Source organism: Taudactylus pleione, unplaced genomic scaffold (genome assembly GCF_031769625.1).
Source record: "Taudactylus pleione unplaced genomic scaffold, aTauple2 ptg000447l, whole genome shotgun sequence".
Classification (NCBI taxonomy): domain Eukaryota; kingdom Metazoa; phylum Chordata; class Amphibia; order Anura; family Myobatrachidae; genus Taudactylus; species Taudactylus pleione.
In genome coordinates, this window is record NW_028284849.1 from 3,619,828 (window position 1) to 3,627,635 (window position 7,808).

Consider the following 7,808-nt stretch of genomic DNA (forward strand, 5'->3'; position numbering starts at 1 on the left):
AATCACTCCCATATGGTGCTCTAAGATGTGTCCAGCTGCCCTTTACTAGCATGTGTTGAAGGTTTATGTCCATAGTAATAAGTGTGTATACCAGTGGTGTCAAACTCGGGCCCTTCAGAGGAAGTGGAACTACACATCCCAGCATGCACTGCCAGAATTTTCATATTAGAGCATGCTAAAACGGTGGCAGGGCATGCTGGGATATGTAGTCCCACAGCAGCTGGAGGGCCCGAGTTTGACACCACTGGTGTATACTAACACTCCACGATGATGTAGAGGTTCAGCGTGATAGTTCTAGTAACCCGTGTGAAAGTCACAGTACCCTATGTGTACGCAATATAACAATGTAACAAAAGAGAAACTAGTGTTTTGACACTTGCTAATGAATGGAAAAGTCACCAGCTACAAAGTGCAGACTCTCAGCGCTGGGGTTGTGCGGACAGACCATGAGATGGGGGTGGGATGTATCCTAGCTCAATGCTAAATAGTTGTTACAGTACAGCCAGAATGGTTGGGTTACATGTGACAGTACAGTAAGCTGGATTTTGCGCCTCTTGTATCGGAACATGGTTTGTCCATGTGCAGGTGGAAGAATGTATCAATGAGTCCAAGACAGTCAGTGACAGACTAATGGCCATGCCGTCCAATCGCTCAGCACTTCATGCTATTGAGAGGGGACGAGGGGGCTCTTGTGTTTTGCGCTATTAGGCTGGCTGATAAATAGAGCGAGAGCTTCCTCCGGAACCAGGAAAGACGGAGGTTCAGATTTAGTCAGTAAAATGACTTTCTCCAATTGGTAATTCATGTTTCGTGTCTCCTCAATGCAACTGTACCCAACACCGGTAAGTACACAGACGCCAGTCACCAATTGCTGCTTTATTACCAGTGTCTGATAATGCTGCTGCCTGACAGTAACCACACAAGCTTTCCTCACACCGATGTGATTGTAAGCTCCCAGGGGCAGGGTCGTCTCTACCTTCTGTTGTATGTCATTGTTTCTGATTCAGAGGCAGCTGTTGTGCAAAGACGTAGTAATGCCTGTAGGGGGCGTCCGAAGGCCAAAGACTTCTGCTGGCGTCTTAGATCCGGTGCCCACAGCCGAAGATGCAGTATTGGATCAATTTTGCAGCATCCATCATCTTCGCCTAAGCTTACTCAGGATGACCACCTCCTGCCCGCTTACAAGGCCAGTAAATCGGCATTAGGAGAGGCAGACACTGGCCTCCGCTCACCCAGAGAATACGACCAACATGCCCCTTTTTCTGCAAACGGCAGCGCCTCCCCCTCCCCGCCTGTTCTGCGCGGAATGGGCCATGCGCATGTGCAGTCCCGCACGCCATCTGAGATGTACGCAAACCATCGGGTTTGCGTACATGGCCAAATCAGGCCCATTGTTGATAATCTCAGCAATTTATAATGAAAGGATAATAAAAAATACATAGACCGTGTGGGGCAATTCAACGCAATGTCCGCAAAGTGCCAGAGAAATGGTCGCAACACCTTCAACTCTCGGTCAACAACCTTGTACTTTTTACCTTGCACTCCATAGAGGTGCACAGGAAAATGTACCATGCTTGGCTATCATAATTCTCTGGGAAATGAATTGTCCGCTGTAATTGCACAGCCCTCACTCTGACATCTCTATCCTGCTACAGACTGTGTGACTGCGCTGTGCTCTCTGTGACATCACCATCTAATCACACACTAACCTGCTACATAGACTGTGTGACTGCATGTGCTCACTCTGTGACATCACCATCCAATCACACACTAACCTGCTACATAGACTGTGTGACTGCGCTGTGCTCACTCTGTGACACCACCATCCCATCACACACTAACCTGCTACATAGGCTGTGTGACTGCACTATGCTAACTCTGTGACATCATCCAATCACTCACTAACCTGCTGCATAGACTGTGTGACTGCGCTGTGCTTACTCTGTGACATCACCATCCAATCACACACTAACCTGCTGCATAGACTGTGTGACATCACCATCCAATCACACACTAACCTGCTGCATAGACTGTGTGACATCACCATCCCATCACACACTAACCGGCTACATGGACTGTGTGACTGCACTGTGCTCGTTCTGTGAAATCATCTAATCACACACTAACCTGCTACATGGACTGTGTGACTGCACTGTGCTCACTCTGTGACATCACCATCCAATCACACACTAACCTGCTACATGGACTGTGTGACTGCACTGTGCTCACTCTGTGACATCACCATCCAATCACACAATAACCTGCTACATAGGCTGTGTGACTGCACTGTGCTCACTCTGTGACATCACCATCCAATCACACACTAACCTGCTACATAGACACTGTGACTGCACTGTGCTCACTCTGTGACATCACCATCCAATCACACACTAACCTGCTGCATAGACTGTGTGACTGCACTGTGCTCACTCTGCGACATCACCATCCCATCACACACTAACCTGCTACATAGGCTGTGTGACTGCACTGTGCTCACTCTGTGACATCACCATCCCATCACACACTAACCTGCTACATAGACTGTGTGACTGCGCTGTGCTCACTCTGTGATATCACCATCCCATCACACACTAACCTGCTACATAGGCTGTGTGACTGCACTATGCTAATCCAATCACCATCCAATCACACACTAACCTGCTACATAGACTGTGTGACTGCGCTGTGCTCACTGTGTGACATCATCCACTCACTAACCTGCTGCATAGACTGTGTGACTGCGCTGTGCTTACTCTGTGACATCACCATCCAATCACACACTAACCTGCTGCATAGACTGTGTGACATCACCATCCCATCACACACTAACCTGCTACATAGACTGTGTGACTGCACTACGCTCACTCTGCGACATCACCATCCAATCACACACTAACCTGCTGCATAGACTGTGTGACTGCACTGCTCTCACTCTGTGACATCACCATCCAATCACACACTAACCTGCTGCATGGACTGTGTGACTGCACTGCTCTCACTCTGTGACATCACCATCCAATCACACACTAACCTGCTACATAGACTGTGTGACTGCACTGTGCTCACTCTGTGACATCGCCATCCAATCACACACTAACCTGCTACATAGACTGTGTGACTGCACTGTGCTCACTCTGTGACATCGCCATCCCATCACACACTAACCTGCTACATAGACTGTGTGACTGCACTGTGCTCACTCTGTGACATCGCCATCCAATCACACACTAACCTGCTACATAGACTGTGTGACTGCACTGTGCTCACTCTGTGACATCGCCATCCCATCACACACTAACCTGCTACATAGACTGTGTGACTGCACAGTGCTCACTCTGTGACTTCACCATCCAATCACACACTAACCTGCTACATAGACTGTGTGACTGCACTGTGCTCACTCTGTGACATCGCCATCCCATCACACACTAACCTGCTACATAGACTGTGTGACTGCACAGTGCTCACTCTGTGACTTCACCATCCCATCACACACTAACCTGCTACATAAACTGTGTGACTGCACAGTGCTCACTCTGTGACTTCACCATCCCATCACACACTAACCTGCTACATAGACTGTGTGACTGCGCTGTGCTTACTCTGTGACATCACCATCCAATCACACACTAACCTGCTGCATAGACTGTGTGACATCACCATCCCATCACACACTAACCTGCTACATAGACTGTGTGACTGCACTACGCTCACTCTGCGACATCACCATCCAATCACACACTAACCTGCTGCATAGACTGTGTGACTGCACTGCTCTCACTCTGTGACATCACCATCCAATCACACACTAACCTGCTGCATGGACTGTGTGACTGCACTGCTCTCACTCTGTGACATCACCATCCAATCACACACTAACCTGCTGCATAGACTGTGTGACTGCACTGTGCTCACTCTGTGACATCACCATCCAATCACACACTAACCTGCTGCATAGACTGTGTGACTGCACTGCTCTCACTCTGTGACATCACCATCCAATCACACACTAACCTGCTGCATGGACTGTGTGACTGCACTGCTCTCACTCTGTGACATCACCATCCAATCACACACTAACCTGCTACATAGACTGTGTGACTGCACTGCGCTCACTCTGTGACATCGCCATCCAATCACACACTAACCTGCTACATAGACTGTGTGACTGCACTGTGCTCACTCTGTGACATCGCCATCCCATCACACACTAACCTGCTACATAGACTGTGTGACTGCCCTCTGCTCACTCTGTGATATCACCATCCCATCACACACTAACCTGCTACATAGACTGTGTGACTGCACAGTGCTCACTCTGTGACATCACCATCCCATCACACACTAACCTGCTACATAGACTGTGTGACTGCACAGTGCTCACTCTGTGACATCACCATCCCATCACACACTAACCTGCTACATAGACTGTGTGACTGCACAGTGCTCACTCTGTGACATCACCATCCCATCACACACTAACCTGCTACATAGACTGTGTGACTGCACAGTGCTCACTCTGTGACTTCACCATCCAATCACACACTAACCTGCTACATAGACTGTGTGACTGCACAGTGCTCACTCTGTGACTTCACCATCCAATCACACACTAACCTCTAGGTCACCTGCTGTAAATATCATTTGAAACTTTAGTATTAAAGGCTTTAGTTATTTTGTTTTACACTAACATTATAAAGACATGGTACTAATGGCCATTGCATATGTTACACAGGGTAAATGGTCCCTGTACTGTGATCTTTGCCCTCAGGTCACTAATGTCACATACAGCCGAGGTCTATGATTAGTGCTCTGTGCTCCACTGTAATGTTGGATATAGAGATCAGAGACATACTTACCTACTTCTGAAAAAGCATTTCAGGGAAATTGTGATAGTAACATCTATGTACTGCTACATCTGAGAGGCGTGTCATACATGTGATGGACGTGTACTGCTACATCTGAGAGGCGTATTGTACATGTGATGGGCGTGTACTGCTACATCTGAGAGGCGTGTCATACATGTGATGGACGTGTACTGCTACATCTGAGAGGCGTGTCATACATGTGATGGGCGTGTACTGCTACATCTGAGAGGCGTGTCATACATGTGATGGACGTGTACTGCTACATCTGAGAGGCGTGTCATACATGTGATGGGCGTGTACTGCTACATCTGAGAGGCGTGTCATACATGTGATGGGCGTGTACTGCTACATCTGAGAGGCGTGTCATACATGTGATGGACGTGTACTGCTACATCTGAGAGGCGTGTCATACATGTGATGGGCGTGTACTGCTACATCTGAGAGGCGTGTCATACATGTGATGGACGTGTACTGCTACATCTGAGAGGCGTGTCATACATGTGATGGGCGTGTACTGCTACATCTGAGAGGCGTGTCATACATGTGATGGACGTGTACTGCTACATCTGAGAGGCGTGTCATACATGTGATGGACGTGTACTGCTACATCTGAGAGGCGTGTCATAACATTTACTTGGATCCAAATGTAAATGAGCCCCAAAGCAGTTAGTAAGATCTACATGTTGATGAAAACACACTGATACATTACAGAGAATGCATGTAGCCATAGGGATCATTGTGCCTTATACCCAATGCAAGGACATGATACTAATTATCTCATTTGAATGTACTGTACATATCTTTGTTTTTTTTTTCTTTTATATAACAGCTTCATAATGGGGGTAAGGTGCAATCAGGGAGATAGCTACTATTTCAGGGAGTCTCCCCGATAATCAGGGAGTGTTGGTATGTTAGAGGGTAATTAGCAGCGCCTGTCCCTCACGGTATTTATACATTGTGGCCCTTTATCCGCCTGTGTGGCTATTCGCTCACCTTTTGCTCTGTCACTAATTGGGAATTTATTTAGCACTATCTGGGTGCTCTCAATCCTTAGCTCTCGTGTTGTCATTAATGACAGTCAGTGCGGGCGCATTAATGATTCATCGGAAAGCACTAATTATATAGCTTTCCCCTAGGAGACCGTGTTCTGCCGTAACTTCCCAGGTCACCTGCTGACATTAATGGATGCACAACGCTGTACTCGCAGACTGGTTTGTATATACTGTATATGTAATAATAACCCTCTTATTTCCCTATAGATTGTAAGCTTGCGAGCAGGGCCCTCTTACCCTTATGTATGTCATGTATGTATGTCTTTTACAACCCAGTATAATGTTAATCTTGATTCAAATTGTAAAGCGCAACGGAATTTGCTGCGCTATAGAAGAAACTGTTAATAAATAAATAAATGTGAGAAGACATCAGAACGGTGGAGGATTGTACATCAGATATTAAAGTACATTTCACATAATTGCTCTTTTTCTAAAAGTTTACTTTACTGCTGCATTCTAAAAAGTACAAAAGTTGTTACTAACCTATCTACTTGTGAGATGAGGATTTCAGCATTATAGCTGTCTATTCAGTTTGCATGGTAATCTTGGTTTACACCTTATTGCACTACAAAGCAGTGTCAGGATCTTATCGGATTTGCAGCTGTTGTATCCCTGGTGGACACAAGCGCTCCAATGGGTTAGTGTAGTCACACGCACTTCCATCGCATAGCCACAAGTCCTGCAATAGCGTAGCCATACGCCCCGCGATAGTGTAGTCACACGCCCTGCAAAAGCGTAGTCACACGCCCTGCGATAGCGTAGTCACATCCTGCGAAGCGTAGCCACATGCCCTGCGATAGCGTAGCCACACGCCCTGCAATAGCGTAGCCACACGCCCTGCGATAGTAGTCACTCCCTGCGATAGCGTAGTCGCACGCCCTGCAAAAGCGTAGTCACACGCCCTGCGATAGCGTAGTCACATTCTGCGTAGCGTAGCCACACGCCCTGCGATAGCGTAGTCACACGCCCTGCGATAGCGTAGTCACACGCCCTGCGATAGCGTAGCCACTCCCTGCAATAGCGTAGCCACTCCCTGCGATAGCGTAGTCACACTCCCTGCGATAGCGTAGTCACTCCCTGCGATAGCGTAGCCACACGCCCTGCGATAGTGTAGCCACACGCCCTGCGAAGCGTAGCTACACACCCTGCGATAGCGTAGTCACTCCCTGCGATAGCGTAGCCACACGCCCTGCGATACCGTAGTCACACACCCTGCGATAGTGTAGTCACTCCCTGCGATAGCGTAGTCACACACCCTGCGATAGCGTAGTCACACCCTGCGATAGCGTAGTCACTCCCTGCGATAGCGTAGTCACACGCCCTGCGATAGCGTAGTCACTCCCTGCAATAGCGTAGTCACACGCCCTGCAATAGCGTAGTCACTTCCTGCAATAGCGTAGTCACACACCCTGCGATAGCGTAGTCACACACCCTGCGATAGCGTAGTCACTTCCTGCGATAGCGTTGTCACTCCCTGCGATAGCATAGTCACACGCCCTGCGATAGCGTAGTCACTCCCTGCGATAGCGTAGTCACTCCCTGCGATAGCGTAGCCACACGCCCTGCGATACCGTAGTCACACGCCCTGCGATAGCGTAGTCACACACCCTGCGATAGCGTAGTCACACACCCTGCGATAGCGTAGTCACTCCCTGCGATAGCGTAGTCACACGCCCTGCGATAGCGTAGTCACTCCCTGCAATAGCGTAGTCACACGCCCTGCGATAGCGTAGTCACTCCCTGCAATAGCGTAGTCACACACCCTGCAATAGCGTAGTCACACGCCCTGCGAAGCGTAGCCACACGCCCTGCGATAGTGTAGTCACACACCCTGCGATAGTGTACTCACACACCCTGCGATAGCGTAGTCACACGTCCTGCAATAGCG